This window comes from Monodon monoceros, unplaced genomic scaffold, assembly GCF_005190385.1.
Source record: "Monodon monoceros isolate NGI ecotype Baffin Bay Population unplaced genomic scaffold, NGI_Narwhal_1 Super_Scaffold_21, whole genome shotgun sequence".
NCBI lineage: Eukaryota > Metazoa > Chordata > Mammalia > Artiodactyla > Monodontidae > Monodon > Monodon monoceros.
Window position 1 is genome coordinate 3329142 of NW_021703778.1, and position 24317 is coordinate 3353458.

The 24317-nt window shown below is 49.2% G+C and overlaps 1 long non-coding RNA gene across 1 annotated transcript; it reads right to left on the bottom strand.

Moving 5' to 3' along the window:
* Positions 1-17963: 17963 nt before the first annotated feature.
* LOC114903551 lies at positions 17964-19641 on the bottom strand. Its single transcript, XR_003795745.1, has 3 exons — positions 19452-19641; positions 18881-18966; positions 17964-18528 (listed from the first exon to the last, which is right to left on the bottom strand). It is a non-coding gene; the product is annotated as an uncharacterized LOC114903551 (long non-coding RNA).
* Between the last annotated feature and the right edge of the window lie 4676 nt (positions 19642-24317).

Sequence of the window (24317 nt, forward strand, 5' to 3'; positions counted from 1 at the left end):
CCACGTTATTCCCAACAGGAATGCAACCAGTGTGCATCGCATGACTGGATGGCCGAATATAGCTCTGATATAAACTCACCTTCCCAAACTCAGCCCTGAATTCAAATGCTTTCTTAAAAAAAAAAAAAAAGAAAAAAAAATTAATATCAACCTCAAGACCCACATATTAGCCCAGCCAGCTGCCCCTCCCGCCAGCAGGTTCACTTGTACAAACTAATCCTGTCCCCTGGTAAGGAGAAGCACGCTGAAACATGCCATTGTTCACAAGGCAATTATCGTAATGAGGCAAAGCAAACTGAATGCGGGGCTAATCCAGCTGCTGTGTTGATAAAGCATAACAAGGGTGGCCGCTCCAGAGCACAACCGCAGAGTTAATTTGCGCTTTTCTCCACCAGCCCGACGCTGCCTACACCACAACTGCCCTCATAACTAAACAGGAGCTAATTACACGTTAATTACCCAGCCCTGGGTCAGATCCCAGCAGTTGCAGACAGCCAAAGGCTAAGCCCACGGATTCTTCCTTTGAGCTCTGCACAGAAGCTAAGTTGGGGTGTCCAAATCTTTGCAGTGGGTCCTCACCTCCTTGAAGACACATTCTTTGCACAGATGAAGATAATTCTGCGGGTGAGGCTGGCAGCCACTTCCCCACTTCCTCATTCTTGTCTTCCAAGATTCCCCCAGCCCCCCAAATATTTTTCCCACTTTTCTTCTCTCTGCACAGAACATTATATCGGGTAGAACTTTAGCAAAAGTAAGTTAATAAATTAAGTTACTGTAAACGAAAAGGTTATATGCTGTATGATTCCATTTATATAACGTTCTGGAAAAGGCAAAACTATAAAGGCAGAGGACAGGTCACTGTTGGCAGGGGTGGGGATGGAGGGAGGGCTACTCCTCCAAAGGGAATCTGGGACTGGTAGAACTCTTCCCGTATGATTATGCTCGTGGAAACACAATACGTGGGCATATGCAGTTGTCAAAACCCACACAGCTGTACACCACAAAGGGCAAATTTTACTGTATTGCACTTTACGTAAATTAAAAATAAATGTAAAAAATTAAAAATAAATGTAAAAAGAGAATGTGTTCTCTCTCAGACAGTTTTTCCTTTTAATTTGTCTTTATCATTAGAAATTGCCAAGCCATCGTTTTCTGACAGAGGAAAGCTTTGAAATTCTAGCAAAAAATGGGAGACCGCTTTTTTCACTAATTTGTAATAAATGCCCTCTATCTATTGTGTTTGAAATGATTAAGCAGGTGTGGATTTTTTCTTCCCTGGGAATGCGAAACGAGTATCTGCGAAAACAGAGCGTGGCAAAGGTTTGAACAATTGTCCGGTGAGATCAGTAAAATCTTAATCTCTATGACGCCAAGAGACTAGGCTACCAAGTGGAAAGTTCGTTCAATTCCCCAGCTGTTCTGTCTCTGTGTGTCCCCCATCGACGTGGCTGTTCAGGTTTCAGATTGTTCGGCTGGTGCCAGGGAGACGCCACCATAGCTGGCAGCTTTCCCCAGTGACACACTGTCTTTACCCTTCCTCAGCTCCCTTCACTGGGGCAGCTACAGCCTGAAGTTCTTCGTCATCTCATTTCGACAGCAGTTGCTTAAAGAAGACAAATCAGCGACTTTATGATGAATTATAATACGCATCATTCTTTGCTTCTCCCTGGAACCCGCACGGCAACTCCACAGAAAAGGTGATGCAACACGGCAGCCCGAAATATCCCAAAGGTCATTCATTGTCACGGCAACCTGAACACTTACACCATTTCCAAAATAATCACACCAGAACTGACAGACAGTTTTGCATTCATTTGTAATGTTAAGTACTTAATCAACAAGTTAAATATTCTTCAGGTTCACAAGAATGATGACAACCTCTGAATAGTTTTCTATCACTTAAGCGGGGTTTGTCTGATTAGGGCTGACAGATGTATATAACAAGCAGCTTTACCTACATGCTTTTTTTTTCTTGTTGGGAATATGATAATGCAATAAAATTAGATCTTAAGATGCTTGCATGTTTATGCCTTGAAAATCGTATGCATACCTTTGCTGCAGACACAAAAGGAGAGGAAGTAGACAAATGCCATATGATATCACTTACATGTGGAATCTAAAATATGATACAAGTGAACCTATCTACGAAACAGAAACAGAAACAGACTCATGGACATAGAGAACAGAATTGTGGTTGCCAAGGGGGAGGGTGTGTGGGGAGGGATGGAGTGGGAGTGTGGGATTAGCAGATGCAAACTAGTATATATAGGATGGATCAACAACAAGGTCCTACTGTACAGCACAGGGAACTATATTCAATACCCTGTGATAAACCATAATGGAAAAGAATATAAAAAAGAATGTACATATATGTATAACCGAATCACTTTGCTGCACAGCAGAAATTAACACAACATTGTAAATCAACTATATTTCAACTTAAAATAAAAGTCAACTTGAAGACAAAGGAGAGGAAATAGTCTTAGAGATCGATTCCTAATGCATCTGCTGTCTGTCCACCGCGTGTCATGCGTCTACAGTGTGGGGGGCATACCATGGAGGTAAACCCTTAAACTCAATTTGTAGAACCACAGACTCTCCAGTTAGCAGAGGCCCGAACAGTGGCTCTGATGAGCTTATCCTGAGTGCAGGGCATAGGAGCTTATTATAGAAAAACACATCAACTGGGTCTGAAGCTGAAAAACTCTAAGGAACCAAGACAGCTCTGGGGACCAGTGACTAGACTTGCCTCTCAGGCCACACACTCCCTCCCATCCCTCCCAAAACCAACCCCTTCTTCCCACCGCCTCCCACTTTCAGCTTACTCGTGGCCCTCTGTGACTCCTCTGGCCTCTCCCTGACATCAAACTGTTGCCAACTTTCTGGTTCACACTGTACTTCTCAGTGTTTAAAGCTGAGACGGAAAGTTTGGTTGGCTCAGCACACTTTCGCACGCCAGGCCCAATGACGGACGTAATTGCATGTCACTATCAGTCAGTGAATTGACAGCCCGGGATCCGGTGTCAACCCAAACTGCTCAGGCCAAAGTGGTGGAACATAACACGGAACACAGCCATCTTGGCCGCAGGGGCTCTGGGTGGGCAGTTCCCGTTAGAAAGCAGGGCTAGTAAGGCTGAGCGGGTGCTGTGCCTATGGCTAATAGTTGAGCTTCCTCTACGGCAGGGGTGTCAACTCCAAGGCCTACACTAGCCAGGCAGGCTATGGAAATGAGCTAAACCGACCTGGTCAAGAGGATGCACTGCAGGAGTGGGAAAGACTTTGAGGAATTAGAGAACACAGCCTGGGGTCAAGGGAAAGAGACCACTAGCTCTGGCTGATTGGTCAACATGCAGAAAAGAGGGCTTCGTGTTGGCAGATCTTCTAATTTTTCAGCAGACACCAGAAATCTGGTATTTTATGTATAAGCTCCCAAACTTTAATGTTGGCTCAAACTTTTTAAATCACGTGGGTCAACCAAAACATCCCATCAACCAAAACATTCCCTCACTGCTTTCACTTCCTGACCAACTGATGATCCTCAGCCTCCAGCACCTCCCAAACACACAGCCATGAGGGACGCATCACCATGTTTGAAGGAAGCCCATGCTGTTCTCCAACAGTACTGGGGTCATTTAAAATTCCTTCATATATTTAGAATTAACATTGTTTAAATGGCCATACTACCCAAAGCAATCTACAGATTTAATGCAATCCTTATCAAAATACCCATGACATTTTTCACAGAACCAGAACACATAATCCTAAAATTTATATGGAACCACAAAAGACTCAGAATTGCCAAAGCAATCTTGAGGAAAAAGAACAAAGCTGGAGGCATAACCCTTCCGGACTTCGGACAATACTACAAAGCCACAGTCATCAAAACAGTGCGGTACTGGCACAAAAAGAGACATATGGATCAATGGAGCAGAATAGAGAGCCCAGAAATAAACCCACACACCTACAGTCAATTAATCTTCAACAAAGGAGGCAAGAATATACAACAGAGGAAAGACAGTCTCTTCAGCAAACGCTGTTGGGAGAGCTGGACAGCCACATGTAAATCAATGAAGTTAGAACACTCCCTCACACCACATACAAAAATAAACTCAAAATGATTTAAAGACCTAAATATAAGACATGACACCATAAAACTCCTAAAAGAGAACACAGGCAAAACATTCTCAGACATAAATTGTAGCAATATTTTCTTAGATCAGTCTCCCAAGGCAACAGAAAAAAAAGCAGAAACAAACAAATGAGACGTAATCAAACTTAAAAGCTTTTGCACAGCAAAGGAAACCATAAACAAAACAAAAAGACAACCTACAGAATGGGAGAAAATATTAACAAATGATGCAACCAACAAGGGATTAATTTCCAAAATATACAAACAGCTCATACAAGTCAATTTAAAAAAAAAACCCAATCAATAAATGGGCAGAAGACCTAAATAGACATCTCTACAAAGAAGACATACAGATGGTCAACAGCCACATGAAAAGATGGTCAACATCACTAATTATGAGAGAAATGCAAATCAAAACCACAATGAAGTATTACCTCACTCTAGTCAGAGTGGTCATCATGAAAAAGTCTACAAACAATAAATGCTGGAGAGGGTGTGGAGAAAAGGGAACCCTCTTGCACTGTTGTTGGGAATGTAAATTGGTGCAGCCACTATGGAGAACAGTGTGGAGGTTCCTTAAAAACCTAAAACTAGAGCTACCCTATGATCCAGCAATCCCACTCCTGGGCACATATCCAGAAAAGGTGAAAACTCTAATTTGGAAAAATATGTGCACTCCAATGTTCATAGCTGCCCTATTTACAGTAACCAGTACAAGGGACCAACCTAAGTGTCCATCAACAGACAATTGGTTTGGGCTTCCCTGGTGGTGCAGTGGTTAAGAATCCACCTGCCAATACAGGGGACATGGGTTCGAGCCCTGGTCCAGAAAGATCCCACATGCCGCGGAGCAACTAAGCCCATGAGCCACAACTACTGAGCCTGTGCTCTAGAACCCTCGAGCCACAACTACTGAGCCCGCGTGCTACAACTACTGAAGCCCGCATGCCTAAAGCCTGTGCTCCACAACAAGAGAAGCCACCACAATGAGAAGCCCGCACACCGCAGCGAAGAGTAGCCCCCGCTCGCCTCAGCTAGAGAAAGCCCGCGCTGCAACAAAGACCCAATGCAGCTAAAAATAAAATAAATTTTTAAAAAATTATTTAAAAAAACCAAAACAGACAATTGGTTTAAGAAGATGTGGTATATTTATACAATGGAATGTTACTCAGCCAAAAAAGAGAATGAAATAATGCCACTTGCAGCAACGTGGATGGACCTAGAGATGATCATAATAAGTGAACTAAATCAGACAAAGACAATTATATGAAGTCACTTACATGTGGAATCTAAAAAATAATAGAAATGAATCTACATACAAAACAGAAACAGACTCACAGACATAGAAAATGAACTGATGGCTACCCAAGGGGAAGGGAAGGTAGGGAGGGATAAATTAGGAGAAGGGATTAACAGATACAAGGTAAATATTAAACATCAAATACATAAACAACAAGGATTTACTGTATAGCACAGGGAACTATATTCAATATCTGGTAATAACCTATAATGGAAAATAATCTGGAAAAAATATATACACGTACTTTGTTGTATACCTGAAACTAACATAATATTGTAAATCAACTATACTTCAGTTTTAAAAAAAACAATAAACTTCCTTCAGATATTTGAATCTAAATCTGTCTCCCCCCCCCACCCAAGTCTGTCTGTTACGACGTAAAGGGAAAAAAATCGAAAGCCCCTTCAACGTGGTAGCCAAAGGCCTGCTTGAAGACAACTCCCCACCGCTCCTCGTTTCATTTCTTCAGAAAATGTGTCAAAACTGGCCCTGGGCCGCGGAGGGTAACAGAAAATGGGAAGACGATGCAGGAGAGATGGAAGCACTTCCATCCACCCCTTCCAATGTTTTGGGTTTTTTCTGACAGCTGCTCTCGCGCTCAGGCAGAAGCAACTCTTTTCCTCTCCCCGTCCTGCGAGCCCCGGCACTCAGAGCCCCGCTCTGGCCGCGCTCGGCCGCATTATGGGTTGTCAGGCCTGTAGAAGTTCACCTGGGGGCCCACCTTCCATCCTAAGAGCTTCTACGGGAACACGCGTTCTGATTGCAGCGGCCCACTTACAACTGACCTGAGAACACAGCTCGTCCCTAACTGGAATCTGCCTGTACGCGGGAGCCCAGTCATCACAAAGGGGACACGGTTCATTACCAAAGGAGCATGGAAAGCACAGGGCACTGAGCCTGACGACACAGAGGGTCTTGCGGATGGCGGGAGTAGGGGGTTCCCTGGAGGCCCAGGAAGTGTGCGCTCAGCTGTCAAAGGGAAGCGGGGTCCTGACAGAGCCCTCAAAGGAGGGTGAAGAGCTTTAGATCCAGGACGCGTGGCCGGGAGGGGCCGGCGTCTGACTCTCCCCTTAGGGGAGCTTACCATGGCCTCAGGCCGCAGGGTACCGTCTTCCCGGCTTCTGATCAGAAGTGGGGGGTCCTGACTGTGCCTGGAACTCCGTGGGGCTGCCCGAGAGCCTGGCTCCGCCTGCCAGCTCTCCGCAGCCAAGCCTCGCCTTCAGGCCCGTCGGGCTCCAGAAGCATCTCCGAGGCCCGGGCAGGCGCCAGGCCCCGCCCGGCACGCCGAGGAGCCCGAGGGGAGGGAGGCCGCTCAGCCCTCCCTTCTCGTGGGAGGTGCTGGCAGGTGTGCGGCCAGGTGGGCGGGGCCCCTGCTCCGGGGGCGGGGCCGGGAGCAAGGACCTGTGAGGAAAGCGTCCCGAGCGCTCCTCCCCCACCTGGCCTTTCCCATCACAAGGATGCTGAACACCTGGGGGCGGGGGAGGGGCACAGGGCCAGTCGGAGTCCAGCTTCTCAGCCAGGAATTTGATTTGGGGTCCTACGTTTACCAGCGTGGACCAGACTCTTCTGAATCTCACTTTCCTCAACTTTAAAGTGGAGATAAGGGTACAGTCGGTTCTGCCACAATCCGACAAGGGCGTTCCTGGAAATCACCCCTCTACGCAAAATCGCACGATTAAAACTACAGGGCTTACGGGGAAAATGGGGTTAGGGACACACCCAAAGCTAATAAAAATGGCAGCGCTGGTTTACACAGGTTCCGTGGTTTAGAAATTCCTAAGCACTACGAATACGTCTGGCGCTTTACCTTGAATAAGACCTGAAGTTGCTTGGGAAGCGGGTGTCGGTGAGTGAGTTGTTGTGAGGTGGGGGAGGATTACCTGAAATCGGACGGAAAGTGGTAGCACCTGGTGTGCAGGGGCGTGGCTCCCTGTTCGCCGTGAACCCAGGTAGCTGGAGGTGTTGGCGGGGGTCTGTGTGTGTTTGCGTCTTGTATCCCCGTGCAGCTCAGGGCGGCTGGGTGCAGTCTTCTGCGTTCACCTAGCTTTGGGTGCGTGTGGACAAAATCACACGGAAGCAAACGCAAAATTCACACCATGCTCGAGTTGTTCCCTAGTATATTAATTACGTCGAAACAAGTTCTCATTTTTAAAACGAGTGTTACAGCAGAGCTGGCTATACTAACGACCTCATGGGGGGATGTCCTGAGGATTACATTAGATAATTCACGTACCTGTTGAACCCAGGGCCCGACAAGTGGTTAATACCTGTTTTTAGTGTAATGAATAGACTTCAAACTATTATATTCCGAACAAATCAGGGGATGAATCAGTGAATGCAAGAATGCTGAACTGTGGAGTAGGGAGGGTGGTGACCTATGTGAGGACAGGCTGGAGAACCGAGGCGCAGGCTGTGCTAGCCCTGCGATCAGGAAGACAAGAGAGCCCCCTCCCTGCCCCTGTTATGTGAGGATGACCACAGGGGTACCAGCCACCGCTGTGCAGGCCCCAAGGCCTCATACTTACACCTTACATGTGGCCGATCAGGAACTTGGGCTGGGCTCAGCTGAGCGATTCTTCTATTCCTCTGGTATCAGTGATATCACTCAGTGTTACTCAGCCAGCAGATGGGCTGGTCTGGAGAGACCAGGATGGCTTCACTCGCATGTCTGGTGCCTTGGCTGGGAGGCCAGGCCCCGCGAGGACTGCCAGTCAGAGCCCCTACATGTCACCTCCCCAGCACGCTCAGACTGCTTGCAAGTTCCAAAACCCTGGAAGTAAATGCTGCAAGGCTTTTTCTCACCTAGCCCTGGGAGTTCCGGCACATCACTTGTGCTGCCTCCAACTGGTCAAGTGAATCAGCCCACTGAAGATTCTAGGACAGACAGACTGGGGGAAGTGCAAAGACCCTGGGGCCACCTCTGATCTACCACATCGCCCTTGAAAACTCCACTCCAGCATCATGTCCAGAATTCCGGACGGAGTGTTCTGCGGCAGACGACCCCTGGGTGCCCCCCTCCCCCGTCCACTGTGCACATTTCTGCCATTGTGTGTGGTGCCCTGGGCTGTATGCATTGCTGAATCTAACGTTGCCCATGGGTTGCAAGCTCCTGTGGGGTAGGGACTAGTTTCATTCCATGTTGGACCTGGAGCATCCTCGTGTTGAATCTGGTACCTGAAAGACCCTCAATAAAGCTGGAATGAATAATAAACAAGTGTAAAGGACCAGCTCTACCTCTTCTGTTCAAAGCCTCCAACGCCTCACGAGCAGGAACTGTGGCTCTTCCCTCGTGTCCCCAGCACGTAACACACTGCCTGACACCTAGCTGACACCGAATCAGTGTTTGTTGAAAACCCAAGTACAGCCGTGCACACGGGGCCCCCGCTACCCCGCCGTGGCTGACAGGCCCGGTGCTGTGGCCCCAGCAGAGTGGGGAGGTTGACCTGAAACCAAGTCCTGAGTGTTGGGACTTCTGGTTACGGTGGATAGAGCCAGGAGTTAGAGCAGGTCGTGACTGTGAACCCCGAGGGACAGGTACAGGGAAGGGGCCGGGGACAAAGAGGAATAGACGGCAGCTCTCCCGTCTCCGGGGCCACTCAGTGCGGAGACGCAGGCTTACACACAAGGTGCCAACAGTTCCCAAACTGCTCTGCACGAGGCCTGCCTACTAACGCGTGACGACAACTGGCCCCAAAGAGAGACAGCTTTGGGTTTGATTCAAGCACGAGAGCTTTGGAAAGAGGGGACCTGGCCACAGAAAATGATCATTTAGCAATGAGGGGGCTGTCAGTTACCGGGAGCAGTAAACCAGGTGCTGCCTCTGTGGCTATTTTAAGCCTAATCTAACTTAGCGCTTGGACTACTAGGTGAGTGCTATTTATAAGGGGTGATATGGACCAAAGGCGTTGGAGGCTTTGGTCTTGGGGCAGGTGGGCGCCCACTACGCCCGTGGATGCCCAGCTCTGCAGGTGGTCACCCAGCCCTGAGGACAAAAGCCACCGGCCCGCAGGTCACAGTTCAGCCCAGGCTCCCTGCATCCAGCCTCAGGCCCCACGTGGCTGGGGCCTCTGGGTGCTCACCAAGCACAGAATGTGCTGGAAGATCCAGGGCTTGGTCCCGCCTTGCCTAACCCTCCAGGAAGACAAGATGAAATGGCTTGTCCCAGCTGGGCGGCCCCCTTCCTCACACAGGCCTTCGGTCTCTTCCAGCGGACACAAAGAACTGGCGTCCACGTGCCTCCTGGTAGTGGCGCAGAGACCAAGCTGAGCTTTGTGACAGACCCCAGCCATCCTGGAAACCTGGGCTTTGGCTTCCCAGGCAGGCCCAGATTGCCTGCGGGGACTTTTTCCAGAACAGATGGGAGATACGCACCCTGGTTGGAGAGGCAGTCTCTGTGAGCAGAGCCCTGGGCCTGGCTGGGGGCGTGCGGGGGGCTGCAGAATCCCCCCTGCCCTGTCCCAGCAGAAGCCTCAGCGGAGGACAGGCTCCCCCAACGGAACCAAATGACACAAATCAGGGCACAGCGTGCGAACCAGCCAGCTCGCTGGAGGTGCCAGGGTGACTGGGCCAGCACCAGGGGGGCCTGGCTGTAGGAGATGCTGTGAGATGCAGTGAGGGTCCAGTATGAGGTCCTCTCCAAGCCCTCCTGAGAGCAGCAGTAAACCCAGAGGTAGCTGGGAGCTCATCTTCACCCCCACGCTGCAGTGAGAGACCTGGCAGCCTGCTGGGGAGCACCTTCAGAGGCCCCTGGGCACCACAGCAGGGTTTGGGCTGTAACGCAGCGGCATGCAGGCATCTCGAGAGCTCTGAGCCTCCCCGGCATGGGGCCCGCCCTCCAGGCACTGCTGCCCCGCCCAGCCTGGGCACGGAGACGGTGACCCATTGTCAACTGGACATGTCCCTTTTCTGTTGGTGAGACATCAGGTGCTCACAGGGGACCCCCTTGCGTTCTGTTTGGTGGCAGGGTGATGAGCATCTGCCCAATTTCCAGGCCCGGGTGGCCAGGCATTGATGAGGGTCAGAGGCGCTGTACTTGTCCTGGGGACGGGTAAAAGGAAGAGGAAAACTCCCATGCAGAGCGATTCCAACTGAAGCTTCCCTCTTGCCTGGAGAGAGGCCAGCCACCGAAGTATGTTTTTCCTTTGTCATCTTTAATTCGTAAGCTGGTGACAATGGAAGTGGAAGCACCCATGGAGGGCGGGGAGCGTTGGTCATGAAATAGGAGCAGGTGGCCGGCGTCCCGAGCGTGCACAGACAAGGGCGCCTTGCCCTGCAGCCCGGTTCCCCAGGCTGCTCCTTGGCTAGCCCTGTTCTTTGCTCTCTGAGGGTCACAGACACGCCTTTTCTGTTTGGAAATTTCGACCTGGCCTCCTGGGCTTCCCCCCTTCTCCCATTCCTCAAGGAGGCTGTGCTTTCTCAGAAATGTTCTTTAGCTGGTGACAGGCAGAAGGCCCACTGTCCTGCAGTGCTTTTACAGGGGAAATCCAGCTCTCGGCTTCCGGTAAAGGGGGCGGTGGGGAAGGGTGGGAGTGCCGGGCACTTCCAAAACTGCCCTTTCCTCTCCTCCGGAGGCAGGGAGCCCGGCCTTCCCCAGCCTTTACCTCCAGGGAGAATGTCCTTCCCGAGCTTACATCCTTTTCCTTCCTGTGTGTGGGGCAGTATTTTCTAAAAGGCGACGCACACACCTCATTCTCCAGACATTGAGGGAGACCAGGGGCTTCTTCCCCTCGGTGGGCAGGGCTGGCCCAGAGCTCGCTGAGCTGTTCCCGTAAAACCGTCGAGACCTTCCCTGAACCACAGTCCTGCACGGTGGCAGGCCCCGCCCCTTCCCCCTCTGTATCTGCCCCAAAGAGCCTCTGTTCTTGCTTTCGGTCATCTTTTGAGTTCATACCTCAGCGGGTCTGTCACTGGGCCCCCAGGCCTGAGACACAGGTGAATGGGAGTCGGTGAATTCAGAGTAAAAGAGTGTGTGTGGGTGTGTGTGTATAAAGAGACAGACAGACAGACAGACAGAGACGGGGAGTTTGCCTGCAGTCATGTCTTGCTGCTTTGGACTATTTGACCATTTGTGCAAAAAAAAAAAAAAACAGTACTAGAGCCACACGCTAACATCACAGAATAATAGTAAGTTCCCGATAACGGCTAAAACGTGGGCATTCCTTGAGTAGAAAGCTCGCTGGGTGCCAGGAGCTGTTCCGAGCACGTTTCCTGCGTGAACATGTGTTAGGCAACCTCCACGATCCTGGGAGGTTAGTGCTGGTTCCATTTACCCCACTTTCCATGGAGGAAGGTCTGAGGGAGGACGGCGGATAGAGCCTTCCAAGTTTCTGAGCAACTGGAAGCCCTTCAGGATTTGGGGGGACAATTAGGCAGAGCGGGGCTGTGACCTCTGGGTGAGTGACTTGCTACGTATTTAACTGAAATCCTCATTTTTTTCAAGGGGCCCGCGCTGATAGAAGCCCTCGGACATCAATGCGAGAGGGCAGCCGTATTTGTAGGACCAGAGAAAGACCGGGTAGGCGAAGAGGCCCTTGTTAAAGGCCTCACCCCAAACTGGGTGGAGAAACAGCCCCAGGGTCAGTGGCGACTAGGAAATGCTCCGTTAAATACGCTGAGTTCCTTTACTGCAGGACTTCTCAGAGCTTTGATGTGCTCACATGTGCTGCGTGGCTTCTAGAAAGAAATGGAGAATGAAGCACTTTCTCACTCGTCACACCTCTCTGTGAGGAGACACTTGTGGGACCAGAATTCCATGGGACACACCTGGGGGAAAACGCTGAGTGTCTGGCCAAATCATTCTTTCCACTTTTGTGGGCCGGAGCTGGCCTGGAACCGGAGGTCTTTCTCAGGTTGTCTGAAAAGACCCAAATGTTCTGAAGAAGGATTTGGACCTACCACCTGGGAGACACGACAGCACAGGGCAATCTCGGCACCTGCTGTGTCTCGTGTGTTCCCCTCCCCCAACCCTGACGTTCGGGCCACGGTACCTGCAAGGGAGGGTCTGGTTATCAGTGATCCCCGAAGCAAAGCACCAAGCCCCTCTTTTCTCTGCACAGTGACCCCACCAGCAAATGGATGACAAACGTACTGATTTCCTGAAATGAGGGCCCCCACAGGGTTCAAGAACTTCCTGTGTGTTTACGGTAGAGCCTGGCTATGCGGACTCAGCTGTGCTTCCCCACACAGGAGCAGTACTGTTGGGGGAATTACTGGCCATGAACTGCAAGATACTCAAGATGTGAGGGTCCTTAATGGGAGCAAGCAGTATAAGAGGGTGAGGCCGAAAGGGCCCCACTGGAAGCTACATAATTTCTGGGATGGCAAGAAGGAAACTTAGGGCCGGGGGTGTCTCACTGTCAATAACTCCAAAAAACAACAGTACTTAGAAGCCCCCCCCACCCCGCAATAACCCATCATGGACCAAAGCTTCCTTGGGGATGCTCTCCCATCCAAGCTACCATTGCTTCTCTCAGGCACACAATATTCCCTTCTGACTAAAGTGACTGGTCTTCTTCCGTCTATTCCAGCTCACCTCCTGGACCCACTGCCAGCTTAATCTTCCTCAAAGATTCATGTTCACTTATCTCCTCAAAAGCTTCAAATGCCAGTTCGGATATGGCCCCAAGCTATCCATCCTGCCTGATTCCCACGATCCTGCCGCCTGGGGCCCCTGAGCCAGCCAAATATTTCTCCCCTCTCACAGTTGCACACCCACGGAAAACTCTGGGTGCGTCCTGCTTAGTCAACTTCGTTTATGTCCATTTCCAGCCTCAAGTGTCCCTTCTAGAGTAGCGTCGGCGGGAAGGATGGCGTAAAGACCTCTGAACGTCCTCTCTGAGAACCGTGGCAAAAATCGTCACCATCCACTTCTGCAGAATTCAGAAAATGAACAAAAGGCTTGCAGCTATCGGGGAGTGTTTACTAGGAAAAGGAAAAGGCAGAATCTCAGGAAGAACCGTGAGCTTTATGGTGTTGTAACTTGCCTTACTCTCGTCCCCCCTCTCCCCAGTTCCCCAGTAGCCTTGAAAACCAACAGCCTTCAATCCCAGCGAAAAGCGGCCGTCTGGCAGAAGACGGTCAAAACCCTATTCCCGTAGCTGTCTGGTGGTTCCCTGGAGGACCCCGCTTTGCAAGACTCGTCTTTATTTGACCTGACTAGGACTTCACTTGTGCAGACAGTCTTTTCCTTTGCCTCCTTGGTGTCCCTTGAAAAGACCAGGAGCCCTCCCAGCTCAAGGCCATTCATTACTACTGCCCTTCTGTCCTTGCCCTGGAATCCAGACGTCTCACTCCCCACCTCCTCCAAGTCCTTGTTTGAACGTCGCCTTCTCCATGAGGATTTCCCTCGTTGTAAATCCTCCCCCACCCGCAGGTACTTCTTATTTCCCTCCCCAAGCTTCATTCACCTCCAGAGCCCTTATCACCCTCTTACATACCATCTACTTCATTTATATTAGGCTTATCATATGTTTCTCCCGCTAGAATGCAAGCTACCATGAAGGCGAGATTTTGTCTGTTTTCTTCAATGCTGTATCTCCAGCACCTAGAAGACTGCCTGGCACAATATAAGTGCCCCAGTATATATCTGTCGAATGAGTAAATGAATGAAGGTTTGGAAAAGAAAATGTTAGCAGAAATGCGACACTTCTTGTTAAACGTAGCCCGTAGGTGCCTGGTAATTAATTGTCATACTGACAAGAGATGGGAACTTATTTGCAGGAGAAACTGGTCCCTGAGTCCTGAAACTCTTCCAGGGATAAAGCCAATGTTCTGCTTCCATCAGCACCTCCATGCTGGGCGCACAACACATTTTTGTTGATTTATTTGAGGCCAAAGTCTGGCCTTTCTCCAGGAAGTCATAAGAATACAGAAGCCCCCAGGAGTCCCCATGACCCACTGAAGATAGACGGGAGAGATTAGGTCTAAAGGAAGTTGACTTATTTTTGTTTGGTTTTGTTTGACAAACAATCTCTTCAGAAGTGATATTCCAAATAAACAAGTTCTCTTGGAGGACAGCATGCATTTCAGCAACAATGCTATAAGTTTGCTCCTAGAAACATCTTCGTGGTCAGTAAGATTTCTTTTTAATTGTACATAATAGCACATTTTCACTTTTGCAACATGGGCTTACTTTTGCAAGTGACCCAAAGTCCCTTAAAACAAAATCATTCCTAATTTCCCTGGTTAGAAACTCCAGTAAAATATTGAGTAGAAGTTGTGAAGGCAGGTATCTTTGTCTTATTTCTGATCTTTAGAAAAGGAAAGGATTTAGCCTTTCACCATTCATTATGTTAGCTATACATTTTTTTTTTTTTTTTTCTGTAGCTGCCTCTTATTCGGTTGAGAAAGTTCCCTCCTACTACTAAAGTTTTGTTTTTTAATCAGGAACAAATGTTGGACTTTGTTAAATGCTTTTTCTATGGCTACTGAGATAATCATATAATTTCTTCTTTGACTCATTGGTTACTTATAAATGTATTATTCCATGTACAATTATTTGGAGATTTTCCAAATATCTGTTACTGATTTGTGATTTACTTCCACCGTGGTCAGAGAACATACTTTGTATGACTTGAATCTTTTTAGATGTGTTGAGACTTGTTTTATGGACCGGAGTATTATGCATCTTGGTAAATCTTCGTGTGCGCTAACAAGGAATGCGTATTCTGCTGTTGTTGGGTGATGTGATCTATAAACGTCAATCAGGCTAAGTTGGTGGAGGGTTGTCCAGGTTGTCTACATCCTTGCTGATCTTTTGTCCACTTGTTCTAGTAATTATTGACAGAGTGGTGTTGAAATCTCTGACGGTAATTGTGGGTTTGTCTGTTTCTTCTTGCAATTTTATTCATTTCTCCTTCATGTATTTTGAAGCCTTGTTAGTCAGTGCATAACATTTGGAATTGTTATGTTCCCTGGCTTAATTGATCCCTTTATCGTTATGAAATGACTTTTTAATTCCTGATATTTTATTTGCTCTGTAATCTGCTTTGTCTGATACTAATGTTCTCTCTCCAGCTGTCTTTTGATTACTGATTACCACAGCATAGCTTTTTTCATCCTCTTACTCTTAACCTACTTGTGTCTTAATAACATTGCATTTCTTGGAGGCAGATATGATCTTCTCCCCGTTACAGTCCTCAGCTTCCTCATATACACAACAATGAACAGGGGCCTGTCTATCTCCCATGCCCAAGTTTTTCCCTTGACCTTGGTGGGGATCAAGTGGGATTGGGGCCGAGTGTTCAGAGAGAAGCTTCGGTTCACCCTGCCACAAATACTACCTTATAACTTAGGTTGAATCCCATCACATAGCAGCTGTGTGACCTTGGGCAAGTTCCTTAACCACTCTGAGCCTCAGTTTCTCCATCAATAAAATGAACCGAATAATGTTGGCTTCGTGGGGTTATAGATAATCTGTGTAGTTATCCTTCCCCAGGGTCCGGAGCTCATTTAGTGATAGATACCATCATCGTTATTATTACTTTTATATTGATGTATATACCATACCAATGCATATATTTACATTGCAAATCAACCTCTTAAGTGAACACAAAGCAGCGATCATACCGTTTTTTTGATTAACTTGCTCTGCCAGGGAGGTAATGAAAGGAATGAGATCAGCATGTTGTTTTCCACGTGGCTGCCGTAAGTTACGTTATGCATCTAGGGAGGTGCCTCTCTCCAAGGCTGTGGGTGAGCAGGGCCAGATGGAGGGAGGCAGTGCGTAAATTCTCTGCTGCCCTGCCTGGTGCCCTTCTCGGGGAGCGGCCGGCCGAGGGTGCTTGGTCCTCCCTCAGTCGTGTGATTATGACTCTAACCTTGAAGAACCTTGACAAGGAACGAGGGTCCTGGGTTTTCATCGGGCGCTGCCAGTGGGTCTTTTCCACCTGACATATGAATTCTCGCCTCTTCCTGTAAAGATAATTCACGCTGCTGGCAGCATTGTGCAAGGTACAATGCCGGGTGCCAGGAATCTCCCGCAGAACTTCAGCAGGGCTGTATTGTAATGTGCCGCTAGATTAATCTGGCCACCTAAAACGCATCTTTTAAAAGCCAGAGGTCTTTCCCGTGAATAACCTGGCGAGTATTTGAGCTTCATTATAACTTCCCTCTAATGGAGTTTGGGGAAATGAAATGGGAGTTATTAGCCAGATTTATAAGACTGTCTCCTGAGAAAACAGGGGATGACTTAGCAGACGAGGTGCACTGGTTAACTCCCTGGCCCAGGAGAAAGACCTGGCCTGCAGTTTGCAAGACAAAATAACCTCACCCCCAACCACTTTCCTGTGCTCCCAGTGCAGGGCTAGCGGTGCCTTTGTAACCCGAGGAAGCACTGCAGGCACAGCTCCAGGGATCTCCTCTCCGTGTCTTCAGAATCCTACCCTGCAATCCCACTAATGGGTATTTATCCAAATGAATTGAATTCAGGATCTCAAAGAGGTATTAGCACTCCTGTATTCATTATGACATCACTCACAATAGTCAAGATGTGGAAGTGACCTAAATGTCCATCGATAGGTGAACAGATAAAGAAATGTGATAGAGGCGTAGGATGGAACACCATTCAGACTTTAAAAAGAAAGAAATTCTGCAAAATGGGACAACATGGGTGAACCTTGAGGACATTACGCTCAGTGAATAAGCAAGTCACAGAAAGACATGTTTCCACTTACGTGAGGTATCTGAAATTAAAAGGTCACATTCATAGAATCAGAGTGCAATGCTGGTTGCCAGGGACTGGAAAGAGAGGGGAATTATGGGGAATTACCGATCGACAGGCATAAAGTTTCAGTCAAGTGAGATGAACAAGTTCTAAGTACCTGCTGTACGACACTGTACCAATAGTCAACAGTCGTGGATTACAACCAGATGTCACTTACATGATACACGATACGTATCGACACCAATGACTTTATTCACGAAACAGAGACAGACTCACGGACATAGAGAACAGACTTGTGGTTGCCGAGGGGGAGGGGGGTGGTGGAGGAGTAAATTAGGAGTTTGAGATTAACAGGTACAAACTACTATAGATAAAAATAGATAAACAACAAGGACCTACTGTAGAGCACAGGGAACTATATCCAATATCCTATAACAAACCATGATGGAAAAGAATATATATCTATAACTGAAGCACTTTGTTGTACAGCAGAAAGTAACACAACATTGTAAATCAACTCTGCATCAATAAAAATTAAAATAAATTTAAAAAAACAATGATGGATTATAGACTTAAAATTTTGCTGGGAATTCCCTGGTGGTCCAGTGGTTAGGACTCAGAGTTTTCACTGCCGGGGCCCGAGTTCAATCTCTGGTCAGGGAACTAAGATCCCACAAGCCGTGCGGTGCAGCCAAAGAAACAAAATCAAAAACAAAAACAAAATTCTGTTAAGTGGGTAGATCTCATGTTAAGTGTTCTTACCACACCAAAAATTTTCAAAGTTAAGAATAAATAAATAAAGTTAAACATTAAAAAAAAAAAACCACCCTAAGAGACCATCGTGTTGGTGATCCCAGTGGAGCAGGCTCGAACACAGTCTCCTGTTGGTATTTGGAGAGTTTTAAATCCACCTCATTGAAGGGCAGATGTGCCCTCGAGCGGGACATCTTGAGCGGGAAACGGCGGAGTGAGGCTCCCGAAGGGGGAAGGAGCAAGTTCCCTCCAGGGGCGTCGAGAGCCATCACCTGGGAGAGACAGTCCTGGGAAGCAGGAGAGCAGGGCCCCTGTGAAGATGAGGGGCTCCAGGAGTGGGAAGGGGGCCGGGGCCGTGTCCTGCTCAGACGAGCTCTCTCAGCAGCGTGCTTAGATGGTAAGGACCTCAGGGTGGAGATTCAGACCATGAACAACGGTGACACTGATATTCCAGTTAAGGACCTGTGGTCAGTTCACGTGGGCAGCCATCACAGAGGACCAAGGGCTGGAGGCTTAAACAACAGAATTTATTTTCTCACCGTTCGGAGGCTGGAAGTCCAACGTCAGGGTGTCGGCAGGAATGGTTTCTTTGGAGGCCTCCCTGCTTGGCTTGGAGATGCTGTCTTCTCCCTGTGTCCTCAGGTGGTCTTCCCTCCGTGTGCGTCTGCGTCCTAATCAACTCTTCTTTTAAGGACACCAGTCACATGGGATTAGGGTCCTAGGGACTTCATTTTCATGTAATTACCCTTGTAAAGACCCCGTCTCCAAATACTTTCACATTCTGAGCTTCTAGGGGTTAGGACGTCAACAGATGAATGTTTTGGGGACATAATTCAGCCTATAATCCTGTAACTTCTAGAATTGGTATGATTATACTGTAAAGCCACAATTGTTCCCATCCCTGGGCCTTCACTGGGCTTCTTATGCATCATTTCACCTACACCTGACCTTCAAAATGTACCTGTGAGGTAGGTAGCATCAGCATCCACCCTTTAGAGGTGACGAAATTGAGGCCCAGGGCGGCCAAGAAACTCACCTGGTTTGGAGGCAGGACTGAGCTTGCACCTCGGATCACATCACCTGCCTCTACTCTCAGGTCTGTTACAGAAAAACGTGCAAACTCTAGAAGAGAAAGAAGATAATGATGATAGAATAAAAGTCACCCGCAATCCCACCCGTCTCAGCTCTACATACAAACACGGGTCATGCGGTGTGGCTTTCCTGTCCTCCTTCCTCCTTAACGCGGGCTAATGTCTTGGATGTTGCTTTGGTGGTGGCAGAGCTAAAGGAGAGCCATAGAGGCTTGCAAACTGCACCCACAAGGCTTCGAGGGCAGGGGACATTGCTGATGCTACAATGCGGGGCGTGAAACGCCGGTTCCTTTACACTGTGTGCAGGATGAGCCCAATTTAAAAAAAAAAGGAACCAACACCAGATTGCCAAGTGTAGATCTCTGGCTGGCGTGGAACTACAGGTGGTACTAATTTTCCTCCTATATCACCTATATTTATTTCCTCTATTTCTCAAATGTGCTACCATGAGCATGTGGACAAAATGACCTCTGTGAGCAGAAATGAAAACAATAACTGTCATGAGAGAAGCATTACCCTGTGCCACTCACTGCACCACAGGTGCAATTTGCTGACGGGGGTCTCAGTTCTGGAAGATTTCTCCATATGCATCTGGAAAGGAAAACAAAGGCAGCAGACAGCGTCTGTGAGGAAATCTACTGGCAACAACATCCTGAGTGAGAAAAGGGACAAAAGAACCACCTTCCTAAAAGCAGCCCAAAGAGGCCGTTCAAATAGTAAAAAATGACGCAAAGTCTCAGCTTTCAGCCAGCGTTTCCGGAGCCAGTGCAAACAACCCGTGAGGAAGAGGAAGCCCGCGCTCCCAGCGTCCCCGGGGGCCCTGTGCTGTCACCCGGACCCCGAGACTCCTGAGGGCCCAGGCCACTCCATCGTGTCACACCAGGTGGAAGATGGCACTGCCCAGGTGCCCTTGGGGAACCAGACCACCGCTCTACCTCCTTCCCGGTACCTTGGGGGCCACTGCCAGGCTTCTCGTCCAGGGGACAGGGTGGCACTGGGATGGGGACCCACAGCAGCCAGGTCCCACCTTGGGCCACCTGCTTCCTGCCAGGCTGCACAGCCAGGTAGACACAATGGGCAGAACCCACGTCCGATTCTTAGGGAAGAAAATCACTCTTTGTGGACTGAGAGATCAGGACAGGCTATCTCTAACGGTTAAAAAAAAATCCCTGGTCCACAACCCCTCCCTCCCCAAGCACTTCCGAAATGTCGTGCCACACACCCAGCTCTTTAAATATCCAAACCCAGAATAAATGTGCCGACAGCATTTCCCCCGGCAACCGGGCCCTACGGCTGCCAGCTGAGTCAGTCTCCGAGTGACAGAGCTGGAGCGGGCCTCCCAGATCCGCAGGCTCGCCGGAGACCGGGGCGCCCAGCACTTGGCACTTCTGCCCTGGTGCGCCTCCCCCAGCGGCCCCCGCCCCCATCAGGCTCACCCGGGACGCCCCTAACCACTGTGCGGCCCTGCCTTCCCAAGGGGGGCCACCCCGCACTTGCACTTGTAAATGAGCTGCAGCGTCTAGGGAGGGAAAGCACTTGGTGTAAGTTACACGACCTGTTCGTGGCAGAGCCGAGCTAAGGCCTGGCACTGATTCCCACCTTCCTGCTCTTTCCCTGGACAAAGGGGCCACTTGGACCCAATGACTCTTTGCGGGGGGCTGTCCCGTGGCAGTGTGGGTGACTGCTCTGGATTGGATACTGCGGGATGTGCTTTAAGGACCTTACAAATACATTTAGACAGGCATTTCTTGTAAGATGTCTACCCAGTTGAACTACATATATATATTTTTTAGTTTCTGTTTTTCCTAAAAAAATTTCGGGGGGCCTCTGGTTGAATACAGCTTCTACCAGACCTCACGGTGTGACACAGAAGTAAGTAGAGCTGACCTGTTGAAGTGGGGCAGGGGCCCAACGCTCCCTCATCCACAGCCCTCTGCCCCCCGGACCCCCGTGCCCTGGAGACATATCCTGGGGCCCAGCATTCTGAGCGATGGTTTGCACTGGACCAGTTAGTATTCTGTGGACTCATGTACCTGAGAATCTCTGCTTCGCGTTGAGTCTGGGTAATGGAGGGACCATCTTTCGGGTTTGACTCAATCCTTCTCTGCTTCTAGTAGTAAATAAGCACGAGGAGAGGCCGTGTACCTGAATTTAAATGCAACCAGAGGTTAACAGTGAGCTGTGGCGGAGCCAAGCCCAACATAAGTCATTCATTCTTTCATTCGTCCAACAAAAACTTACGGAGCACTTACTATGTGCCAGGCCCAGCGCTAGGCACAGCAAACGATATACAGGAAAGTAATCAATAGTCTTTATGGAGGTTTGTGTTCTAAGCAAAATCTGAAATACAAAGAAAATTATAAGCGTAAGGTACAATTTTTTTCAGAGATCCGTGAATATGAGCTGCCCTTTCAAGCAATGATGATCACCGAAGGCTTCATGGAAGAAGTGACATTTGAAGAATTGTTTGGCTTTCACAGGCAGCTGGGGGAGGACGGCCCTCCAGAACAAGGAAGCAGCATGTGCAAAGGCCCAGAGGCCCCCTTGTCGCACAGGCCGTACAACTCCAGGAAGTGCGTTCATGGAGTCTGTCAAGGGAGGGGCAGCCCCTGGAATCAGCCCTGCTGGAAAGCACAGATGTGAGCTTGACAAGACAGGGGGAGAGAGCAGGACCGAGCAAAAGAGGGAGATCAGGTGAGGTTGGAACCAGGGTGCCGAGGGCCTGGGATGGCAGACAAGGTCCCGTCGCTCCGAGCTGCACACAGCGGGCAGGGGCTAAGGGGGTTTGAGCAGGTAAGTGACAACAGAGGGCAGCGTTAGAAAGCCGGGCCTAGCAGCAGTGGGAGGGTGCAGTTGAAGAGGAGGAAAGACGGCTGGGACAGTGATGGAAAGTTCCTGCCACGGTGAAAGGGACAGGTGACGGGGCACCTGTGGGCAGAGGCAGTGGAGATGGGAAAGAAGACATAGAGGCAGAGGGAAAAAAGGCCCCAGGAAACTCAGCCAGGCTTGGCAAACCCCTGACTTTGGGGGTCAAGGGACAGGAAAGCCAGGGGGACAGCCCGCCTGGTGTGGGTGCGTGGGGAGCAGTGGGTGCTGTCTGCACGCTGAGGGAAGAGGGTACGGGTGCTAGGGCTGGGTGGGCACGTGGGAAGTTTGATTTTAGGCCTGGAAGGTTTGGGGCACTGGAGGGAGAGTTCAGAGGACACGCTTAACCTCTGAGCCAGGCCTTCCCTCCAACCCTGCACAAGCGGGGACACAAAGTCCCAGTACTGACGGCGAAACGGTCTGATATGGGGTGAGGGTCACCGATGCCAAGAACACCCACGTTCCCGAAGCTTCCCTCAGATCCCTGCCCCTCGTCGTCTCCCCGGGGAACACAGGGCTCCCAGGGGAGGAAAGCGGAAAAGGAGGCTTCCTTAAGGCCAATCTGGGCGGCAATCACAAGAACAAGAAAGGAGACCCCCAACCCAGGCCCATATCTTCCAGCTGAGCCATGCTGGTCAGGGTAAACAGCAACCATAATAATCCCAGTTGGTTGCCACTTGGAATATGATTATCTGAACAGCTGGTGGATAGGAACTGTTTTTCAGACAAGCTATCAAAACAAACCCAGGGAGCACATCTGTGAGGCTGCGGGCCTGTGAGTCGCTGAGGAAGGAAACCGGTAACCCAGTGGCCTCCCCGTCAGATGTCCTCCCACCAAGGGGCAGGTCCCCAAGATCGCCTGGGGCAGCGAGGGAGGGGCTGGCGTGCCTACAGTCTCTGAGAGAGATGCAGAAAACAACCTCTGAAAACAGGGAGGCTTAGGTGACCGGGCGGCGAGCCAGCAGGGCAGGACCAGGCGGCCACTTGTCCCGGGCCATCACCTGAGAGCCTGAAACTGTTGAGTGCAAACATTAGATGTTATTTATAGCCGTCTGTTGAAATCCGTGTTATTTATTATGATGTTTATAAGAATGAATCCTAGGTAGCTTTCCTTCCTAGCCTCTCCAGCCCGGCCTAGAGATGTTCTTATGCGCAGACTTCTCTTTCTTGAGCTCATTTTTCTTTAAGAAAAAAAAAAAAAAAAAAAAGAACTAATGAGGGCGAGGACAACAAATCTTTCTTATTTGAAGCCCTGACGAGGCCGAGGCACCTGAACTCCCAGGAGGCAAGGACGGCAGAAGGAGGCAGGCGCCTGCATCTGTACCCTGGGAGCAGCTTGTGAAACAGAACCCTGCAGGCTGTCTTCCAGGGAGGGGTTTGTCCGTGGTCCTGGCGCGGGGGAGTTTCTTAGAGGGAGGGGGAAATGCCCACGGGTAGAGCTGCTTCCCTTCTTCTGTTCTACCCCCGTCATCCCCTAAATAAAACTCGTAAAGGCCCCCCTGACTCTCCTTGCGTCTCCCCGTTTGGGTTGTGACCCGTATTCTCAAATCACAGGCCATAGTTCTTTCTCACACAGGCCGGTTGGAAGTTTGCAGGGAGTCAGTTCAATGAAAGGAGGGAGTGAGGCAGATCTAGAGAACAAACTAGCCGTTACCGTGGGGAGGGGGAGGGGCAACATGGGGTGGGAGAGGGGAGGGCACAGACTGCTGGGTGTAAGACAGGCTCGGGGACTACTGTATCAATACAACACAGGGAAGACAGGCAATATTTTGTCATAACTGTCAATGGAAAGTAACCTTTAAAAATTGAATTAAAATTTTAAAAATTAAAAATAGGAGTTCCCTGGTGGCCTAGTGGTTAGGATTCCGGGCTTTCACTGCTGTGGCTTGGGTTCAATCCCTGATCAGGGAACTGAGATGCTGCAAGCCGCGCGGTGCAGCCAGAAAATAAATAAATAAAAATAGACTCTTGTCAATGCTGGACATAAAAAAAAAGTGCTTGAGAAAACACTAGGAATAATGTAAAGTTCTCTACGGCAACAGCTTTAAAACTGGATTTCTTGTAGGAGTTTGGGATTATCAGAAATACACTACTATATGTAAAATAGATAAACAACAAGGACCAATTGTATAGCACAGGGAACTATACTCAATATCCTGTAACAACCTATAATGGAAAAGACTCTGAAAAAGAATAGGTATATATATGTATGTATAACTGAATTACTTTGCTGTACACCTGAAACTAACACACCGTGTAAGTCAACTGTACTGCAAAACAAAATAAAAATTAAACAATAAAATAAACTAGGGAGTGAGGGATACTGGCAACCCTCTTGACTGCAGATCGAAGGCCGAATTCACCCATCAGCTTTATTAGTAATGAATAGGATATTTTGATCTTAGAAACAGAAGCAGCGAATTGCCAGTGGGCGAGGGTGCCGAACGGGGGCTGAGGGCGGTGACTGCCTGTCCGGCAGCAGGCCCGTCACCCTGGACTCCGGGCCCAGGCCCTGTG